This window comes from Ceratotherium simum, chromosome 9 (genome assembly GCF_057802395.1).
Source record: "Ceratotherium simum simum isolate JZ-2026a chromosome 9, ASM5780239v1, whole genome shotgun sequence".
In the NCBI taxonomy this organism is placed as follows: Eukaryota; Metazoa; Chordata; class Mammalia; order Perissodactyla; family Rhinocerotidae; genus Ceratotherium; species Ceratotherium simum.
The window spans coordinates 43,050,354-43,073,858 of NC_141908.1; the positions used below are offsets into that span (position 1 = coordinate 43,050,354).

At 35.5% G+C, this 23,505-nt stretch overlaps 1 protein-coding gene across 9 annotated transcripts in view; it reads right to left on the minus strand.

Annotated features, from left to right (window-relative positions):
* The window catches only part of KCNH7 (potassium voltage-gated channel subfamily H member 7), a 495,283-nt gene that overhangs the window by 137,308 nt on the left and 334,470 nt on the right, over positions 1-23,505 (minus strand). The window lies entirely within an intron of this gene.

Genomic DNA, 23,505 nt, shown 5'->3' on the forward strand with positions numbered 1-23,505 from the left:
GCATTTATAGTTGGAATGTGAGATATTGTAGAAAACTTCTCTGAGACCAATATGAATTATCATATAAGTAGAAAGAAAGTAATCAAATAATTTTACAGTGTTTCTGATGGTTAGATATACTCCAGTGACATGAAAGCATTATTTGGATCACAGGAGGTTTTTTGTTCTAATAAATTAAAAACATATATCCACCATACATCCACTTTTTAAGGGAATTTGAAGGATGGAGCTCAGTTTAAAAAGGAAAAGAAGGGATAGAGCACCGTGTGTAAAAGGGACGGACACAGGAAAGATTGTGTGTGTGTGTGTGTGTGTGTGCTGGGGGCAGTTATTGTGTTGGAAGTAGGAGCGAAAGGAATAAGGTGGGGTTAAGGAACTGGCCTGACATACCTAGAATGTTTGTATTTTTGATAACATTGCTAGTCAAGTGTGGATGGGAAAGTGGGGTCAACTGTGTATGAGATGTTCCTCATTACATTTGGAATTCTTGAAAAGCTTTTGGTTTCAGAGAGATGTATTGTAAAGATAAGAATTTCTTTTTCCTGATTTTTTGTTTTTAAACCTGAGAATATGGCATGAAATGTTACACACATCTCAGAGTGGATGACATAGAAGGGCAATAAGTATAAGCATTAAAGGGTGGATAGTAAAAATTAAAATATTAGCTAATAAACACATAAACTCACTGGTAGTAAGAAATGCAAATTAAAACAAGAGGATATCATTTTCCGCTTTTCAATTTAGTAGTAAATGAGAAAAAGAAGCATAAGATCTAGTGCTGGCAAAGAATACTGGTGAGCATTCTGACACTTTGCTGGTGGGATTGCAAATTGCTACAAATTCTTTGGAAAGTCATCTTACAGTATGTATTAAAACAAAAAAAATACACTTTTCATTTGACAGAGCAATCCCATTTATAGGGTATTACAAAGGCAAAAAACTAGACAATCTGAATATCCATTAGGAAGAGGAAGGTTTAATAATTTATGGCATTTTTATACTTTGGAATCTTATGATGTTCTTTAAAAAACAGGAATATATATATGTTTTGATTAGAAAGTTATTAAAATATAAAGTGAAAAAGCAAGTTTCAGCTTAAAATGTTTATGATGATAGTATTTCATTAAAAATAATAAAAGCCTATATTTTTCCATATAAGTTGTATGGCAGTAGAGAGATGTGGAAGAACATACTCCAAACTTTTAATGTTGATTGGCTAAATGTGTTTGGAATTGGGGGAAGTATCATGTACTGCGTTCTTCTTTATATATTTCTATTGTTTGTTACATCAAGGATGCGTTCTTTTCTAAATTAAAGAAAACACTAATAAGATAGAACTTCTACCCCTAGAAGAACTAAAAAGAGAAGAGAAAGCATCCAAATAATATTATGTAATTCAAAGCTTTTCTAGGTATCATCTATAGGAAAATGCAGAGTTCCTAATTTCTATTGCCGGTGCAGTGGCTAGGTCCACATCTCCCCATGGCTTTACAATTACAGATTGCCCTTCTAGTCAGTTGGTGTCTTTGGGCTACAATATTATCTACCTTTTATATTCTTTAATTGCCATGGACACCATTATCTTTAATAGATTCACTATGAACTTTTCCTCAGTGCATTGAGGGTAGTTTTAAAACATGAAAGAACACTTAAAACTCATGAACCTTTCTGAATTTTATTTGACTATACTCTTCCAGTATAGTCTTATCTACACACATATTTTAATTCCACCTTTAACCCAATGACTCATAAATCTGTATCTCCAGCCTAGACCTCTTCTCTTAGTTCCAGACCTACATATCTAATGGCCTCATCAACATCTTCACTTAGACGTCTTAAATACACCTCAAAATCTCATAACAAATCCAATTTGGTGATGTATTCCTCCAAGCCCAGCCCTTTTTTTCAGTGAATGGCATTACAATCCATCTAGTCGTATAAGCCTGAGACTTGAGAGAACATAGTTACTGTTCTTTCTCACCTCCATCCCCCATATCCGATTAATCCACTAATTGTGTTCATTTAACCTCCTGAATGTCTTTTTAATGTTTTCACTTCTCTCATCTCTACTGCTCTCACTTTTATCTAAGCTACTATCGTGGTTCACCTGATTCTTGCAATAGGATGCTAATCACTTTACACATTTACATCATATTGTCCATGCTTTAAATAAATAATTTTTATCCTTTAAAAATCTCACTTCTGATCATGTAGACTATTGTTTAATCTTTCGCTGCTCCCAGTGACTTCCTGCTTTGGGGATGAAGACAACACTGTCTCCACTCTATACTTGCATCTTTCCTACCTTGCTCTCTAGGATCTAGCCATATGGACTTTTATTCCTCTGGAGGCCTATGCTTCTTTCAGATTGAGGGCTTCCTTTGTTTGATACTTTTTACTCTTCCTACTTAGCACATCCTTTAGGTCTGATCTCCAAAGTAATTTCCTTTGGGAAGCTTTTCCTTCCTTCTGAACTAGATTAGCATTCTTTTCATAGCTTTCACTGTAGTTAATAATTATACGCTTGTTGATTTTCTTTTCTTTTTTTACTCCTTTTGCCCTCCCCACTTCTCCTCCGGTAACCACCAATCTAATCTCTATATCCATGTGTCTGTTTGTTATTGTTGTTGTTTTTATCTTCCACTTACAAGTGAAATCATATGGCATTTGACTTTCTCCTTCTGACTTATTTCACTTAGCATGATACTCTCAAGGTCCATCCATGCTGTTGCAAATGGCAAGATTTCATCTTTTTTATGGCTGAGGGGTATTCCATGGTATGTATATAACGAGTCTTCTTTATCCATTCATCCGTTGATGGGCACTCAGGTTCTTTACAAGTCTTGGCTATTGTGAATAATGCTGCAATGAACATAGGGGTGCAAATATCTTTTTGAAGTAGTGTTTTCATTTTCTTTGAATAAATATCCAGAAGTGGAATAGGTAGATCATGTGGTATTTCTACTCTTAATTTTTTGAGGAATCTTCATACTGTTTTCCATAGTGTCTGCACCGGTTTGCATTCCCACCAGCAGTGTATGAGAGTTCCCTTTTCTCCACATCCTCTCCAACACTTGTTACTTATTGTCTTGTTAATTACAGCCATTCTGATGGGCATGAGGTAATATCTCATAGTAGTTTTGATTTGCATTTCCCTAATAATTAGTGATGTTGAACATCTTTTCATGTGCCTGTTGGCCATTTGTATATCTTTTTTGTAAAAATGTCTGTTCAGATCCATTGTCCATTTTTAATTGGGTTGTTTGTTTTCTTGTTGTTGAATTGTATGAGTTCTTTATATATTTTGGATATTAACCTCTTGTTAGATATATGATTTGCAAACATCTTCTCCCAAGTGTTAGGTTGTCTTTTTGTTTTGTTGATGGTTTCCTTTGCTGCATAGAAGCTGTTTAGTTTGATGTAGTCCCATTGTTTATTTTTTCATTTGTTTCCCTTGCCTGGTGATACATGGTATTCAAAAAGATACTACTAAGACTGATGTCAAAGAGTGTACTGCCATGTTTTCTTCTAGGAGTTTATGGTTTCAGGTCTTATGCTCAAGTCTTTACTTCATTTTGAGTTGGTTTTTCTATATGGTGTAAGATAATGGTCTACTTTCATTGTTTTGCCTGTGGCTGTCCAGTTTTCCCAACACCATTTATTGAAGAGACTTTCCTTTCTCCATTGTATGTTCTCAGGTCCTTTGTCAAAAATTAGCTGTCCAAAGATGTTTGGGTTTATTTCTAAGCTGTTGACCCCATTCCATTGATCTATGTGTCTGTTTTTGTGCCAGTACCATGCTGTTTTTATTACTATAGCTTTGTAGTTTATTTTGAAATCAGGGATTGTGATACCTCCAGCTTTTCTCTTTTTTCTTAGGATTCCTTTGGTTATTTGGGGTCTTTTGTTGTTCTATATAAATCTCAGGATTCTTTGTTCTACTTCTGTAAAAAACGTCATTGGGACATTGATAGGGATGGCGTTGAATCTGTAGATTGCTTTAAGAAGAATGGACGTTTTAACTATGTTAATTCTTCCAATCCATGAATATGAAATATGTTTCCATTTCTGTGTCTTCTTCAATTTCTTTCCACAATGTTTTACAATTTTTAGTGTACAGGTCCTTCACCTCTTTGGTTAAAATTATTCCTAGGTATTTTATTCTTTTTGTTGAGATTATAAATGAGGTTGTATTCTTTACTTCTCTTTTTGCTATTTCCTTGTTAGTGTATAGAAACACAACTGATTTTTGTATGTTGACTTTGTACCCTGCAACTTTACTGTATTCATTTGTCATTTCTAATAGTTGCTTGGTGGATTCATTAGAGTTTTCTCTATATAAAATCATGTCATCTGCAAATAGTGACAGTTTTATTTTTTCCTTTCCAACTTGGATCCCTGTTATTTCTTTTACTTGCCTTATTGCTCTGGCTAAGACTTCCAATGCTATGTTAAATAAGAGTGGTGAAAGTGGGCATCCTTGTCTTGTTCCTGTTCTTAGAGGAATAGCTTTCAGTTTTTCACCTCTGAGTATGCTGTTAGCTGTGGGTTTGTCATATATGGCCCTTATTATGTTGAGATACTTTCCTTCTATACCCATTTTATTCAGAGTTTTTATCGTAAATGGATTCTGTATTTTGTCAAACATTTTCTTGGCATCTATTGAGATCATCATGTGACTTTTATTCTTCATTTTGTTATTGTGGTGTATCACACTGATTGATTTGCAGATGTTGAATCATCCTTGCATCTCTGGAATAAATCCCATTTGATCATGGTGTATGATCCTTTTATCCAATCCTTTTATTGTTGTATCCAATTTGCTAGTATTTTGTTGAGGATTTCTGCATCTATGTTCATCAGCAATATTGGCCTATAATTTTCTTTTCTGTGTGTTTATCTTTGTCTGGTTTAGGTATCAGGGTAATGCTGGCCTTGTAAAATGAGTTAGGAAATGTTCCCTCTTATTCAATTTCTTGGAAGATTTTGAGAGGGATAGGTATTAAGTCTTCTTTGAATGTTTGGTAGAATTCACTGGGGAAGCCATCTGGTCCTAGACTTTTGTTTTTGGGGAGGTTTTTGACTACTGTTTCATTCTTCATAGCACAGATTCTTCTCTTTAGATTCTCTATTTCTTCTTGATTCAGTTTTGGAAGGTTGTATGACTCTAACAATTTATCCATTTTTTCTGGATTATCCTCTTTGTTGATGTATAGCTTTTCATAGTATTCTCTTATAATCCTTTGTATTTCTGTGGTGTCTGTTGTAATCTCTCCCCTTTTGTTTCTGATTTTATTTATTTGAGCCTTCTCTCTTTTTTTCTTGATGAGTCTAGCTAAAGGTTTGTCAATTTTATTTATCTTTTCAGAGAACCAACTCTTAGATTCATTGATTTTTTTAAATAGTTTTTTTAGTCTCTATTTCATTTATTTCCTCTCTAATTTTTATTATTTCCTTCCTTTTACTGATTTTGGGCTTTGTTCTTCTTTTTCTAGTTCTTTTAGGTGTACTGTTAGATTGTTTATTTGAGATTTTCCTTGTTTCTTAAGGTAGGCCTATATTGCTTTAAACTTCCTAGTACTGCTTTTACTGTATCCCATAAATTTTGGTATGTCATATTTTGATTTTCATTTGTCTCCAGGTGTTTTTTGATTTCTCCTTTGATTTCTTCATTTACCCAATTGTTGTTCAGTAGCATTTTGTTTAATCTCCACATTTTTGTGGCTTTTCCGGTTTTCTTCTTGTAGTTGATTTCTAGTTTCACACTTTTGTGGTCAAAAAAGATGCTTGGTATTATGTCAATCTTCTTAAATTTGTTGAGACTTATTTTGTGGCCTAATATATGATCTATCCTGGAGAATGTTCCATGTGAATTCAAAAAGAATGTGTATTTTGCAGTTTTTGGATGGAATGTTCTGTATATTTTGCTAAGTCCATCTGGTCTAACAGGTCATTTAAGGCCAATGTTTCCATATTGATTTTCTGTTTGGATGATGTCTCCATTGATGTAAGTGGAGTGTTAAAATCCCCTACTATTATTGTGTTACTGTCAATTTCTCCTTTTATGTCTGTTATTAGTTGCTTTATATATCTAGGTGTTCCTGTGTTGGGCACATAAATATTTACAAGTGTTATGTCCTCTTGTTGAATTGTCCTCTTTATCATTATGTAATGCCCTTCTTTGTCTCCTCTTACAGTTTTTGTTTTAAAGTCTATTTTGTCTGATGTAAATATTGCTACCCCAGCTTTCTTTTTGTTTCCATTTGCAAGAAGTATCCCTTTACTTTCAGTTTGTGAGTGTCTTTAGGTCTGAAGTGTGTCTCTTGTATGCAGCATATATATGGGTCTTATTTTTTTATCCATTCAGCCACCCCATGCCTTTTGATTGGAGCACTTAGTTCACTGATATTTAAAGTAGCTATTGATAAGTACATACTCTTGCCATTTTGTTACTTTTTTTCTAGATGTTTTTGTATTTCTTCTCTTGCTCTTTTCCCTTGTGATTTGATGGCTTTCTTTAGCATTATGTTTGGGTTCTTTTGTCTTTATTTTTTTGCATATTTATTATATATTTTTGGTTTGTTATTACCATGAGGTTCATCTATAATAACCCATGGAAACAGCAATCTATATTAATTTGATGGTCTCTTAAGTTTGACCTCTTACTAAAAGTCTTACACTTTTACTACACCTACACATATTTTATGTTTTTGATATCATATTTTACCTCTTTTTTGTGTATGTATTCCTCAACATTTTATCATGGAAATACGTATTTTTGGAGCTTTTGTCTTTTGACTTTCATACTAGCTTTATAGGTGGTTGATCCACTACATTTACTGTATATTTGCCTTTACCAGTGATATTTTTTCTTTGATACCTTTTTTTATTCCTGTTTATTTCCTATTCCTTTTCCACTTAAATAAGTCCCTTTAACATTTCTTGTAAAGCCTGTTTAGTGGTGATAAACTCCTTTAGTTTTTACTTGTCTGGAAAACTCTTTATCTCTCCTTCCATTCTGAATGATAAACTTGCTGGGTAGAGTATTCTTGGCTGTAAGTTTTTTCCTTTCAGCACTTTAAATATATCATGCCACTCCCTTCTAGCCTGTAAGGCTTCTGCTGAGAAGTCAGCTGATAGACTTATGGGGTTTCTTTTGTATGTAACTTATTGCTTTTCTCTTGCAGCTTTTAGGATTCTCTCTTTATCTTTAATTCTTGACATTTTAATTATAATATGTCTTGGTGTGGGCCTCTTTGGGTTCATCTTATTTGGGGCTTTCTGTGCTTCCTGCACCTGGGTATCTGTTTCCTTCATCAGGTTAAGGAAGTTTTCAGCTATTGGTTCTTCAAATAGGTTCTCTGCCCCTTTGTCTCTCTCTTCTCCTTCTGGGACACCTATAATATGGATGTTAGTATGCTTGATGTTTTCCCAGAGGTCTCTTAGACTGTCCTCATTCTTTTTGATTTTTTTTTCTTTTTTCTGTTCAGCTTGGGTGATTTCCTCTACTCCTTCATCCAGATCATTGATCTCTTGTTCTGTGTCATCTATTCTACTATTGATTCCCTCTAGTGAATTTTTCATTTCCATTATTGTATTCTTCAGTTCTGATTGGTTCTTTTTAATATTTTCCAATTCTTTGTTGAAGTTTTCACTGTGTTCATCTATTCTCCCAAGATTAGTGAGCATCCTTACAACTATTAGTTTGTGTTGTTTAACAGGTAGATTGTTTGTCTCTGTTTCATTTACTTCTTTTTCTGAGGATTTGTCCTGTTCCCTTATTTGGAAGATATTCTTTTGTCTCCTCATTTTGCCTACTTCTCTGTGCATATATCTATGTAGATCAGCTACATCTCCTGCTCTTGAAAATGTGGCCTTATGTTAGAGATGCCTTTTGGGGCCCAGCAGTCTACTCCCCTCTCTTCACCCATGCCAAATGGTCCAGGAGTATCCTCTGTGTGAGCTACACGTGTCCTTCTGTCGTGGCAGGGTTGCTCTTGCTGTAGTCACATGGGGAGGTTGGGCTGGCATCTGGGCAGGTTGGTTGTAAGGCTCAGCCATGTGTGGCTGCTATGGTCACTTTAGTGGGTGGAGCAAGCCCCAGCATGGGTGGTTTCAAGATTTAATGGCACACAACTACTGTTGTTTTGCTGTTAAGTGAATCAGGCTCCCAGTGTGGCTGGTTGCTAGGCTCAGGGGCTCACAATTGATGCAGGCCTCCAGTGCAGCTCCCTACTCACTCGACAGTGCAGATAGGTGGGGCTGGCCCCGAGTGTGGCAGCACACAATGGTTTTAGGCATTGGAAGGCAGGGCAGATCCCCTGTATGGCTGTTTGAATTGGCCAATGGCACAAGTCTGCTGCAGCTGACATGCCCCACCATCCGTGGACCCCACAGCAGAGTTCTGACACATCCTGGCTACATTGGCCTACAAGTTCACCGTCAGCTTGCTGGTGGGTGGGGCCAGTCCCTGGGGTGGGCTGCCTGCCCTGGCTGTGCTTGATTACCTTGGGTGCTCTAGTGAGTGGGGCAAACCCCTGGGCTAACACGATGGAATCTAATGGCGGCTGTCCACATCTGTGTCAGCACGACTGAACTAGGTCACAATAACAACTGCTACCAATGTTTCAGTCCTTGGGGGTGGTTGGCCCAACCACCTCCTGTCTCTCTGAGATGCATTCTGAGCTCAGTAAGTGATTCCCTTTTACCAATGGACTACGCGCTTTTCTTTCTGGTGTTTTTGCATTGGTTTCTGGAATGGATGAATCTGTGCTTGGGCCCTTTAAGAACAGGTTTTTCTTTCTCCAAAGTTCAATAGTTTGTCTGGGTGTATTCCCCACTGGTTTTCAAAGTCGGCAAAGCCACGTAGTAGGGGATCTTGTCTCGGTTGTGCTGAATCTAAGGGCTGGAATGCCTATTGTGGCATAGATCCCCTGCTCAGATCCCCCACTCCTCTGGGAAAAGCTTGGTACCTTTGAGATTGCTCCTGGCCATGAAGTGCCATGGCCAGGATATGGTTTTGTCCTCAGTAGAGCTATGTTTCTGCCTATTCTAGCCCTGTCAGTGTTGTCCCTTGTTATAGGGGTTCCTTTTATCCAGTTTCCAGATCTCTCTCAGAGGAAATTGTTCTACAGGTAGTTGTAGATTTGTTGTATTTATGGGAGGAGGTGAGTGCAGAGTCCTTCTATGCTGTCATCTTCCAAACTCTCATCAGAAGTCTAAAATCAAGGCATTGGGCAGGGCTGCATTCCTCCTGGAGGCTCTAGGGAAGAATTTCTTTCTTGTCTTTTTCAGTGTCTAGAGAATCCTGCAGTCCCTGGCTCATGCCCCTTTTTTCATATCATTCCAACCTTTTGCTTCCAGCATCAATGTCCCCTAGTAGTGTTATGAGCAGCCTGCTTCCCTCTTATAAGGAACCCTGTGATTACATCCACTTCGATAATCTAGGCTAATCTTCCTTGTTGATTTTCTGATTAACATTTCTCTCCTGTAGTGGACTGTAGGCCTCATAAGGGCAGGGCCCCTGTCTATTTTGCTCACCAAACCCCAGCTATGACACAAAGCCTGAGCATGGTAAATGAATTTCCATGAACAGATTCTAAACTGATAATGTGCTTCAATTTTGACTGTGGAAAAACTAGAATATTTAATTACTCTGACCAATTTAATTAGAGAATCTTAGCTTCCTGGAATTGTATTGATCCATATTTACCAAAAATGATTGTTTCAATAGAACTCAGTAGCTCATAGAAATGGTGAACTCTATACCATGCTCTATATACCTGATACAACTCTTATTGTTAATCTCATCTTTTTTCAGAGATTACTAATTACTACCATTCTGATTCTAGAGGATACACAGAAATGTTTTCAAACTCATCATCTAGTGAATTTTATGTACAATACCCATTACAGAAAATTTTAGAATTAAGCAGACTAATTTATTATTTTAAGTTTTAATTTGTGGGCTAATAGTTAACAGTGTAAAATATAATTGAAATAGAATACACCTTTCCAATAAAAGACATGACACAATGCACAATCTCCAAGTGCATTCAGCATTAAACTCTGGATTAATAAAATATAGATGAGAGTAACCAATCTGTACAAATAAGATTAAATAACAGTGCATCACGTTAACTGTTTTGCAAGCATTCTTACATAAATCTACTAACAACTTTTATACGCTCAAGTAAATCGCCAAGTTAAAAATCAGTGAACTGCATCAAAGTCATTTGATTAGGTTTTAATGCACATGGAATTGAGTTATAAAGCAGTTTACAAATCAATTCTGTAAGCTTATTACAATGCACTGAAGGTCAATGCCTACTTTTATTCATTTTTCATCAATTACATTACCCTCCTTTAAAAACAATTCACTGCCTTTCTTAATTAATGACCGTACAAGGCATTTAGTTTGCTCCTATAGTTTAGTCATATCCAAGGTGGTACAGATGGTCTTTTCTGCATCACTAGGTTCATATGACCATGTTATATTGCATTATAGATTTAGTTGTCTAACTGCAGTTCATCCGGAAAGAATACACATTGAGAATTTTGCTCAATGCTAGCACTTTCAGGCATGAAATACAAAACACAGATGAGTGTAATCCTGTTATGGTTCTTAACACTGAAAAACACCCTGTAAGTTAAGTCTCCATATTTTACTGTATTTGCTTTCTAACTTGAATAACCAAAATAGATACTATTTTTTTTGATCTACTAAATGTTTGATAAATCTGAAATAAGAACAATAGAATAAGCTTTTTTACAAGCTTTTTTTAACACATTCCCAAAAATAATTGTAAGTACCGATAAACTACTTACACGGACATGATTGTGTTTAAATACGCCATTGTCATCTAAGAGGATTTATGGTTTCTAACATAATGAACCTATAATTAACTACTACTACAATGTCTTTCTCAGGACATGTCACTTTTGTGAAGCTGCTGAATATATATTTTGAAGCTGTATCTTCACATATCCTGTGTCATATTTAACTAAGAGCTTTTAACTTCTCAACCAAGAAGACACGGGGACATTTCCATCATCTTTCTCTTTAAAAAGCCTAGAATTATGACTCAAATCTATATATACAAAGACATTAAATACTTGGCCCGAGGTTAAATAGGAAACCAGGGTAAAGTCAGAATAAAATAGCAGTTTCCTTGATTTAATTTCACTTTTACCCAAAATTTGGTCTTTTCTTGGGCCATAAATATCCATATGAGAATCTAATGAGAATCATAATTCACTCCTCTAAATAAATGTAGACGAATGCATCCACACGATTTTGTTTATGATCTCAGAGGTTGCATAACAAAATCCCTCTTCCCCAACCAAAACCCTTCCACTAACCTTCCCTAGGATCCCCTAGGATTACTCGACTCTTAATTTCCTTCCAGCTTTGAGTTTCTTTGCTTATATATTTACGCTAATCATAGTTCTCATAAAATTCTAATGACCATAACTACATTTCTACCCTATCTCCTGTGGTAATTGGACTTTAGAAAATGGTTTTACTAAACTTTTCCAAATTGAGAAGACCTCATCAATCTGAACTGTCATTTCTCTCTCTCTCCCTCTCTCTCTTTATCTCCTCTAGGAGCTGGTTCTCATCTACTAGAGTTTGGAATAAAACTACTGTGCCAATTTTGACCGCAAACAATTCTTCTAACTTAGGAATGAATATACCTAGGAATATTAGAAACAATAATATTCCTTGCAGAAAAACAAATATTTCTGAAAAATTCTCCAGGCATTCCTAATCATTGAATTTCTTCACAATTACAAACTTCTAATCATTCCTTTGGTTCAATGTCTCATCATTTCTACAAACTCTTAGAACTTCGATTATCTAATAATTTGATTATCTAATAAAACCCAGTTAAATATAAATCAGGAGCATTTTACTCTTGCTTGGTTCTGCTTAGTTGAATCATGGACTGAAAAGTAGAGAGAAACTTAAGTTCAAACGGGCATGTGGACTAGAGAATACAGTTGCAAAAGGAAAGGATGTATGTGTGATGTTTGGGGAAGTGGTGGATATTGTAAAAGCCATGAGCAGAGATATTCCTCTCACAAAGGATTAGGGGTTGTGGGAGGTGTCTTAGGTTAGATCTCTGAAAACAGACTGTGCAAAAGGTTTTATGGGGACTGTTCTCAGGAAGGGAGGAAGGCAGGATTGGGCAGAGGAAGTTAAATTGTCATGCAAATGCAACTGAAGCTTCAGCCAGTTCTGGGAGCTCTGGAGCTGGGATACCCCTGCAGAGTTATGCCAGATTAAAGTTAGGGTATCTGGCCTTTGTCTTTCTGTATCAGTCAGGCACTGGCTACAGCCACTCCATGTGAAGGGCCATAACCTTGGGTAAAGCAGTTCTCTGCCTTTGACTACAATTTCCAGTGGAGGGCAGAGCTGTGTACAATCAGCAGCCAATATTTCCAGCAGCAGGGCTGTCCCAACCCTGAGGAAGAGGTCTAGCTGAGTGGCAGAGTGTCCACTGTACAGATGGGGAAGAATAGCCAGCTTTTGATCTGAAAAAGACTATGATCTGAAGTAAGTCTAATATCAGCTATTAGCACACAAAATAAGGATTTGTGAATTAATGTCAATGCACCTTTCTAAAATCAGGGAATTCACAAGTCTGACACTTAAATTGGGAGCCTTAAAATTACTATGAGACTTTTCTCCAGCCAAATAGCTCTGGATGTGCAGAGAAACATGACTTTAATCTCTGAGTCAGAGAGAGCAACAGATCCAATTTGACAGGAGAAACAGGAAAGATAATTGACATATCTGCCTTTTCTTTTTAGGTAGAAATATCCAGAGAGACACCCTGCAAGGAGATGAGTCTTTCTTACTCCTAATTATGTAAGGAGTATATGATGTTGCCCATGGACTGCCAGAGTAACCTATAATATTGTCAAAGAAGGCAGTTAGACTGGGAAAAAGGACCATTCAGTGTGAATTCAGTACTGATCTGGCTAACCCGATTAGTGGGTGACAAATGGGCCAGTGCAGCTAGTGTGCTCCTGGTATTAGTGACAACAAAAGATCACCAGGGAGTCCATTGACCTAGTAAACCAGAGGACTCTTTAAAGGAACAGATGTGGTCAGTAATGCCTTGAAAGACTAAGACTCCTAGGCATTTCCTAGGGCACGAGATAGTAGAGAAAAATCAACATCTTACAATAAGGCAGTAAGTATAGGACCAAATTGGAATCTCTAAGAATCGTTGAGTCCTGACCCAGTAGCTCACGGCACACGGGTGTGGTTGGGGGAAGTTAGTGCTGTAGCAGGAGTGAGAGCAATCACAGGAGCTGCAGCGGCAGCAGAGAACTTCTAGACGAGGATCACAAATGCTGATGATATCTGAGTGACACTGCTTCCAACCTGGCTGGGTCATCACGAGAGCAAAGAAGCCGAAAACACAAGTTTGGGGTAAGGGAGATAAGGCAGAAAATCGGACAGGACAGTGGATTGCCTTTAATCACCCAAGGTTAAAATTCCCCAGTTAGGAGGGATTGGAAATGAAAGTAAACACATCAGTATTACATATACCTAGTTAGGTTTCTATGTTATAACTGCTTAATAAATCAGTGTATGACTTACAAATACTGTTATTTAGTTTCTCTTCAGTAGATTTCTTCCTTTTCCAAATGCCAAGTTGAAGAGTCCTTTAAGTTGTGTGAAAGTAATAACATCTTAACCTCTATTGACCCGGGATGACATGTAGTCGTCACATTGACAGGGACTCTCATGATGGAATATTCCAAACACAAATGGTACAAACACCAGTTACCCAAATACTGTGTGAATAGGGACTGTCCTTGATTTGAGTGTTGCTAGGTAGGTAACAAATTCTTCTAAATGATAGCAGAGTGCATGAGGACTCTCTTGTGTGGAAATGCTGATTTAGGCAGTCATTAACATTCATTGTTAATGAAGGGATAAAGCATAATTTTTTCAACTACTAGAAATTTTCTTGATCTTAAAAATATGTATTTTGCCCAAATCCTAGGGGTGCAACATGATATAAAGTTGACTGCAACCTCTGACTGAACTTTTCCCAGATTTCTTTTAGCAATCATGTCATGATTCATTTTTCTATATCAAATTTAATTGTTAAGAAGAGGAAACTTCCAAACACATGATAATAGTAAACATTAGTTACGTTGTAAAACCTTTAATTAAATCCTCCTGAATAACAGATTGTTTCTATAGTAATGTTTGCTGAGTGGGAAACTCTACATTACTACCGCAGCTCTTCATCTTTGAATTAAAGAATGACTTTCAGTTCCAACGGAGAACAGTACAAACGCTGTGAATGCCCGTTAATAAACCAGCTATGCAGAATATTTCTTTTTTCCTTAGCTTGAGTCTGAAAACTAAAATATAAATTTGAGAGAGTAATGTAGTTATTCAGACAAGTTTATATTTTATGTGTCAATTATTCAGAATATTGAGTCCAAATCATACGAATACATTTTTAGTGGCTTAAATTAGCTAGATAGTTGCCTAAATTACCAAATGTATTTTGTGTGTATAGATTTAGCTTCAATTGAAGCTTTTAGAGTAATTCAAACTTTTATTTTACTAAGTATAAAATAAAAATTCTCTTTTGATTTGGAGAGTATAATTTTAATCATTTTAAAGATAATGGAATCTCCTTTATAGTAGCCTAATAAAATTAAATGAAAAAGTTCACTTTTGAAAATAACTGTAAGAATAAGAAACTAGAGGAATGTAACTTTATTTTGTTTTTACATTTAGTTTCATCTAAAATTTATCTTTATAGTTTTATCTAAACATTAATTAACTTAGACCAGTAGTTCTCAAACTTTAATGAGTATCAGAATGACCTGAAAGGTTTGTTAAAATACAGATTGCTGAATTTCTGTAATAAATAAATCAGCTGTTCTGGTGCAAGGCCCAAGAACTTGCATTTCAAACATGTTGCAAGATGATGCTGATGGTCTCACACATGGAGAATCACTGACTAATGCTCATTTAGTAGGAAAAATAACAGATACTCAATATAAAAATAACTTAGTAATTCATTTATTTATATATTCTACAAATAGGTATTGAATACTTACTATTTGCAAAATGTTGGAGACACATGGAAGATACATTTCTGTATGGAGGGATATAGGTTGGAGATACATCCCTACTATAAACTAGTGCTGAATGGTTCCTGGCCACTTTAAATGAGGTAAGCATTCTCTAGTTTTTCACAACCCTCACCTCTCTCTATTTTTATTCCTGGCCTTCTTCAGTCATTTATGTTACTTGTCTACCAGGCAAACAGGTATGACCAATGTCATAGTAGAGACAGGTGTGCGGTACCATGATGTCACAGGGGCAGGAACAGGTAAATCTGTCTGGGTGAGTTAGGAATGCTCCACAAATGAAGGTCTTTTGGGGAAGGTATACCAGAGGAATGAAGTCACTCTAGTAGAGAGGATACCAAACAAAGTGGTATAAAATGTATGATGGTTTCAAGGAACCACCACTGGAATATGGAATGTGATGGAGCTGTGGGGTTGTAATGGGAGATGAGGCTAAAGAAGATGAGGCCATATCATGGGTCTTTGTATAATGCACAGGGTTTTGGAGTTTTATATTTTTAGGCAATAGAGAACCATTGTAAAGGATATAGATAGTGGAGTATTATGATCTGATGTACAGTGATATGACATGTGATCCTGAAGAAAGAGGCTGAAAGCAGGGATAACAACAATGAGATCATTGCACCAGTATAAGAAAGATGCGTTGAGGGCTTGAGTAGGCAATTACAGTGGGCTGTATGAAAGAGATGTACATGAGGTGTACTTGACAGAATTTGACCACTCTTTGGTTGGGAGAAGAGAGGATTAGAGAGAAGGAGAAGTTTAGCATGATGACCAGGTTTCTGGCTCAGGTGGCTTGGATGATGTCACCACCACGATGTATGAAGACAAGAGGTTTTGATGGAGGGGTGGATGGTAGCTGGAGATGGAAAGACAAGTCTTAGCTTGAAATGCAAAATCTTCCAGAAATGCTAAAATCTTCCAGACAAGACGTCCAGCAGGCAGTTGAATATATGAAGTTCTAAGTAATGAGAAAAGTCTAGAGAAAGGTATGGGCTGGAGATACTGATTTGTGAGGGGGTCTTTACCCTGTAGGTCACGGATGAGTCTGCCCAAACAGGTTGAACGGAGAAGATGACCAAGAAGAGAAGAATGCTAAGAGCAGCTTCTGGGGGATAAACAAACAGCATTAAAGAGTAGAGTAAGAAGAACAAGAAAATGGTGCTAAAATAGCAGTCACAGAGATCAAAAGAAGCAAAGATACATGGTGTCACGGAAAATAAAAAAACGGAGAGAAGGAAATCACATTTAGCAAGGTACATTCAATCAGAGGGCAACATAGAGAGCACAGCATAGAGATGTCAATTATGGTGGGCAGAGCAATGAAGGAAATAATGGAAACAAGAGAGTAGGTGTGGAAAATCCAAATGCTGATATGAAGAGACAAGTAACATGAATGAAGAAAGCAAGGTGTAAACAAACAATGAGAGATGAGGACTACAGCAAACTGGAGAGTGCATTCCCCATCTAAAGATGTGGCCAATATTCTGTTCCAGCTTGTTGCAAACGTGTGTCCAGATACTCATATTTTTCCAAATTAAGTCAAAGGTCTTAATTTTATGTATAATCTTCCAATTTTTAAATTTTGGCACAAATTCAACTAATTAAAACTTTGAGAAAATATCATGTGATATACACAGAATGTGTCTGTCGAAGTATAGGCTCTTCTCAGCAGCACGAGGATGAGCAAAAGGGAAAGAGCCAGTAGAAAATCTTGGTGAGGAGAGATTTTGAAGGAATGAAGGAGGGAATGGATTTCAAGTGGAGATTTGAACCTCAGTTAAGATTTGTCCCGAGGCATTGAGATACATTTGTTGAGGTTGGGCTGATTAAAGGGGTCCTGCCCGGGCCCTCCCCTCTGCTCTGAGGTGTGGGAGGTGAGGTTATCTGTGGGGACAGAGGAGTGGATTTGAGGTAAGAGTCATGAGAAGCCTAATGAAGGTTTGAAATGCTTGCTAAGGGAAAGAAGTGAAGGATTTGAAAAAAAAATTAGGATTTCATGTATAGTTTTGACATGTATAATCATTTATGAATTAATAAATGATAAAATGCATTACTTGTCTGTGAATAAAAATAACTTAACTTGGGCCTGTTTCCTTCTTGGGAAATGTTTCAAGTTTAGTAAAATGAGAATACTTCATGGATTTTTGAGAGTGATGGCAACAGTAAATTAAGTAGATTTAAATTTAAACAAAAACTTTTTTAAATTGAAAGAGGAGTGAAAGTGTTATTAGTTAAAATTTATTTGGGGATATGAGCTTAAGGTCAACTTTTATAGTGGCTCAAGCTGAGTCTGTTTTTTAAACAAGATAAAATCATAGAATGCATTCATTTTATGTTTGGATGTATATATATGTTTTTTAAATATTTATTTATTTGTTTATTTAGTGTGTGTGTGTGTGTGTGAGGAAGATCGGCCCTGAGCTAACATCCATGCCAATCCTCCTCTTTCTGCTGAAGAAGACCTGCCCTGAGCTAACATCCATGCCCATCTTCCTCCACTTTATATGGGACGCTGCCACAGCATGGCCTGACAAGCGGTGTGTCGGTGCGCGCCCAGGATGTGAAGCCGGGCCGCCAGCAGCGGAGAGCGCGCGGTTAACCGCTATGCCACGGGGCCGGCCCCTGGACGTATATTGTTAAATAAAGAAATTTTTGTTTAATTTAGAATCTCCCAATGTCTTAGAGAAATTTTTAACAAATTAAAATGTGTGCATGTGTGTATGAACCAGATTGGTGATCTTAGATTCCTGCTATAAAATAGAATGAATATAAAATTCAAATATACTTGTAAATAATTTAAAATGAAACAAAAATATTTTATTTAAAATAATAAAAGTAAAAGTCTCTTAATCTTGATGATAACTCTGAAATTAATAGTGTAAGAAAGAACACACAATTTTATCTTCCACATTATGCAAATATTTCATAGCAACAGATATTAAAGGAGAAAAAAATAGGACATTTTCCCATTGCTTTTAGTTCCTTTAAATGTGGCCCCTGGTTAGTTGGTAGGAAAAGTACAATTTTCTCTTCTGCTTGGTACAATTTCCGTCTTTCAGATTGCAGAGTCTTACAGAAACCATTAGTGAGAAAAAAATTTAGTTATATCTTTTATTTGGTATTTATATTTATTATGTAGCAACTATTGGACTCAATTGTGCAGTATTTATCAATTTGATAGTTAGACCTATCATAATAATACTCTCTCCTGTACTTGCTTCATTCGAGCGGACATCAGTCAGCTATTTGTGGCTGGTCCTATATCTTTGGCAGAGAATAAGTTTGTGAAAAATTAGTTCTTCCCAGAGAAAGCTGCTCACTTTTGTTGTGTAGGGTTCCTGATCCAGAAACTAGATATTTGTACTGAGAAATGATCCACTGCTTCATTCAGTACAAAACAAATCTCTAGGTTCCCAGAATTTACTCAGTCCAATTTATCATAATCCCTTTTTATAATCTATCCTTTCTATTGTGTATTTAGCTCCTTTTCTATTACTTAATCTTCTCAATTTAATAGTTCACTTCTTTTTCATCTGTTTCTTGTGTTGTCACATCACATTTTTTCTTTTATTTTGTCTACATTTCAGGAAAGGCAGTTAAATTTACAGAAACCCATATTTTCTCAAACAAATTTATCCTTTTCCCTGTTACTCTCACTTAAATCCCGACACTCAGGGGCACACACACGCACATATACTTACACATTCCTTACGTAGATAAGAAATTAATCATTTTAAAGGTTAAGGTGTTTCTGGAAATAAAAGGTATACCAAAATTTGATTTTATTGTATTTCTTTGTTTGTTTGTTTGTTTTAGTGGTCACCACTAGAACAACAATGTTTGAAATAACCAATATCACTATTTTACACAGGTAGTAAAATTATATTTAAGAAAAAAAAAATTAGCAGGAGTTTGCCAAAGATCAGAAATAATACAAATTAGAAATTGGATAGTATCAGAATCTACCAAGTCTAATTTGTCTTTCTATAACTTTTCTGCTTGATTTAACAGTCAACTCTTCAAAAACTGACACCAAGTAAAGGGAAATTTAGAGCATATAATGACAGAAGGGTATAATCAAAACCGATACACTGGTTGTAAATAATGGGCCTTGGCAACGCTCTGGAAACAACTTTATCTGCATGTTTGTACTTTCTCCAATGATTCCCTATGTGAGTGACAGCTGCAGTGTAAGGAAATCACTCATGTTCACAAAATAAGAAACAATCTCTATTGAATTTGCTATGACTTGTGCATGAGATGCTATTTTAATCACAGTATAAAGTTGCATAGATTACGTATTATATCCTGGGAGCCTACTGTATAGATTATCTTCCATTCAAGAAATCAGTTTCAATTCTCCATTTGTATTTCAGTTTGAAATGAATATTTTATTTTTAAAAAATCCCCTTTTTTGTGCCATGCTGCTGATACACCATTCCCCTTTTCACTTCCATCCAATTTGATGGACCATGCAAGACAACTATTCTATGAGAAAAATGAAGAATTTGTAAAGACAATGAAAAAACAAAACTAGGCATCCCCCAAAACAAATTATCTTATTGACATCTATGACCAAAATACAGGCTGACATTACCTAAAGTATACTCCCAGGAATCATTCAGTAATGACTGAATTTGTTAGTGGAAAATGTAAAGAAATCAACTTAAAGGAACAAGACTTTGGTATTACAATAGTTTTTTGCAGTGCTTCAATTTTGTTTCTAAATATGTCACCTGGGGGAATGACAAATTTGGTGATTTTGGTAGAGTTTTCCCCAAGTGTGAAATTGTTCAGAGTAAAATATTCAGAATATTGGAATCACACTACATTAATATATTTGTCCCAATATTGCTTTAACAGAATATTGTACTGTCATTTAGACATACCTGAGAAGTAACTGATCCTATAAAAAATTCTCAGTGAGGCATACATTTGATTTAGTTTTACACTTAGGTTCACAACATAGGCTTTTGGGACTGTGTTTTTTATTTTATGTGTATTTTGCTATCTGAATTTATATAAAATATAACCACTTCATTTTTCAAATATTAAAGTTTTGTGATAAGCCTTCTAGCTTCCCAGACAGATTAGGTATCTGTCTTCCCAATGACAGATACCTAAATTTCAGTTTCCTCATGGGTCCTCCTAAAAAGAGGATCAATATGGGAGGCAAATAAAAATACCCATAAACTATGGCTAAAGAGTAATTACAGAAAGAGACATTACAAACTTTAATTTACACGTAGGCAGGGAAATAAATGCCCAAGACCAGCAGAATTGGCTCAGGAGAGCACACTGCAATAGAGAATCAGGCAGAAATGAAGTGCAAAAGGGAAGTATAAAAGTTGTCTTGGAGTGATGAACACATATCAAATAGGGTTTACCCTCAGAAGAACAGGGCTCTGCACTGAGTATTTCTTACTCAGGTCTATGACCTGAATGGACAGGGCACTGGTTACTAGAGAGACAATAGAAAGTGGTTTGAAAAGTGCACAAGACCTCAGATAGCAGCCTTGGAAAAGCACTACTTCTTGGAGAGGTGGAGGGAACTCCAAAGGCGGAGTTGTCTCTTGGAGGCTGGGAAATAAGGAGGCAGCTGAATGTAAGCTCCTCTTACTGATAGAAGAGGGAATAGAAGAAACAGAAGACACAGTAAAAACAGGGAGCAGCATATATTTTAAAGAATAACCAAAAAAAAAACCCTCCCAAATGTGCAAACTCCTTGCAATGTATGAATGAGCCTTTGAATTGAAAAACTAAGAAAGCCACTCAAATAAGTCCCATTCTCTTTGCCCCTCACCAGATTTCCTGTTAATGCTGGCCCAGGAAATTCATTCATGAGTAGATATAAACAAGAAAACACTCGTATTTGTACAAAGATATAATAAGAGAAAAACAGAAAATGGGAATAAAAACATACTTTGTAGAGGAAATTATGCTAAAAATCTAGTTATGACATAGAAGAGCTATATATCATCCCAAAATGAATTAAAAAAAATTTAAACACATAATTGAAGATATGAAATAAGATTATGAATCAAGAATTCAAAAACGTGGAATAAAAACTGGACAAGAAGAAGAAAATGCAAAGCAAGAACTGAAAGAATATAGGCAATAAATTCAGGGAAGAAAAAGACAAAATCCTGTAAAAAATTAAGACCACATTACAAGCCAACCACAAGAATAAATGTTGGAAATGAGAGAAGTCAAGAAAATAAAACAGAAATAAAGAGAGAAAAAAGGACAAGAAAGAAAGTGATAGATATGAAAGGCAGGCAAAGAAGGTCTACTACATATTATTTGAGTCCTTGAAGAAGAAAAACAAACAAACAAAAAGAAGTAAAATAAATATTTAAAATTATAATTCAATAAAATTTCCTGAAATAAAAGATAAATTGAATTTATATATTGAAAGGGCCCGTCACATGTCTGGAAAAACTGACTTAGAATAGTCAAATCCAGATATATGCTGGTAACAATTTGAGACTTTAAAAGTCTGTTTTCGTTTGAAAGAGGAGTAGTATTAAAATCTCCTATTATTAGTTTATTTCTGAAATTTTCTGGGACCCTGGAAAAAATATCAAAATCACTTACAAAGGCTGATCAAGTAGGTTGGCATCAGATTCCTCACTGGCAACATTTGATGCAAGAAAAGAGTGGAACGATATCTTCAACGTTCACAGCGCAATAAAGTGTGGGCCAAATATGTTGTATTTACCTAGGCTGTCCTTCAAGGGTCAAGGCTGAAGAAAAATAGTGTTGAACATGAAAAAACTCTGAAAATATTTTACCCATGAACATTTCCTGAAGAGGATGAACTTTATCCAAGAAGTTATGTTTGGGGAAACTTTGGCAAAAAGACTAGTGGTGAAAAGACTAGTGGTGAGCACTGAATACATTTTGCTAGGAATTTAAGACCAAAACAAAAATGAGAATTATGTAAACGTTATATCTTCTGACAAGCTAGAAATACCACAACCAACAAAATAGGAGGAGGAGAAGAAAGAAGAAAATATAAAATAAGGTCATCCAGGGCCTTATTGGTAAAACTTGGGAGTCAAATAATATAATTTAAATTGACAAACTGAACGATAGAAGACTAAGATACTTAGGAGTGCAAAGATAAGCATTAAGACAGATAGTATTATTAACTAAAATTGCATGGTGGAAAAAAGGAGGAAAAGAATTACAAGTCAATTTTATTCTTGCTTATAGTAAGGAACTAAAATGCAGTGTCTGGGGAAAACGGAGAGAGATTAAGGACATTATATAAAATTTTCTTAGGAAGATAACTACTAGAAAAAAGTACAAGTGCTCCTGAATATCAAAATAAAAGCAAAAACAGGGCAAAACAAACCAAAAACAATAAAAAGAGAAAAGAAAACATAACATGATGAAGTACTTTGAGAGTGTATTTAAAATAGAATACGTTACTACTAAGAAAAAATGTTAGTTATATCAATAAATGTAAATACTTATTGTAGTTTCAAATTAAAAGAGAAGTGTTATTTTTTCTTACAAAAAACAAAGGAAAACCTAACTCCACAATGTACAAAAAAGACACAATTAAAACAAAGAAAGATAAAAAGGTCATTTAAAGATACAACATGAAAACGGAAAAAGAAAAAACTCGCGTCATGATTTAAGATACAGTGGAATTTAGATGGAAAATTATTAAGTAAAAAAGAAGATACCTTAGAGTGCTACAGGCTAGCTTACAGTAATAATATAAAATGATTTATATGACTATCTATGAAATGTGATTGTCTATGAAAAAGTGAGACAGCAGCAATATTCATAAAATAAGAATTACAAGAGATAGAAGGAAAAATAGAGAAAATACCCTAATAACAGAAAACTTTAATACACTTATTTTAGTCAAAGACATATCTAAAAGATGGAAAATAAGTAAAAATTTAGAAGACTTAAACAACATAATAATAAGGTAGAGTTTTCAATATACATATATCAACTTTTGTACCCTAATATTCTTGAATATCACCTTTTCATGTTCGAATGGATCATTCAAGCAAATTGATCAAATAATAAACCACAAGGCAAACAGTAAATTACAAAAGAGAAATAATACAAACATCATTTTATGACCACAAGACAATAAAACCAGAAATTACTAATAAAATAATACTTAAAAAAACAAAAACACACCTTTCCTACTGGAAAATTAAAAACTCTCCATGCAAAAAAACTCCAGTTAAAAACTATGAAAACAAAATTTGCACATTTTCTAGAAAAAATATAATAATATCACATATCTGAATTCATAGGGTACAGCTTACACAATGCTTAGAGAAAAATTTACACCCTTAAACTCGTGTATCAAAAAAATGAGACAATGAAAAAAAA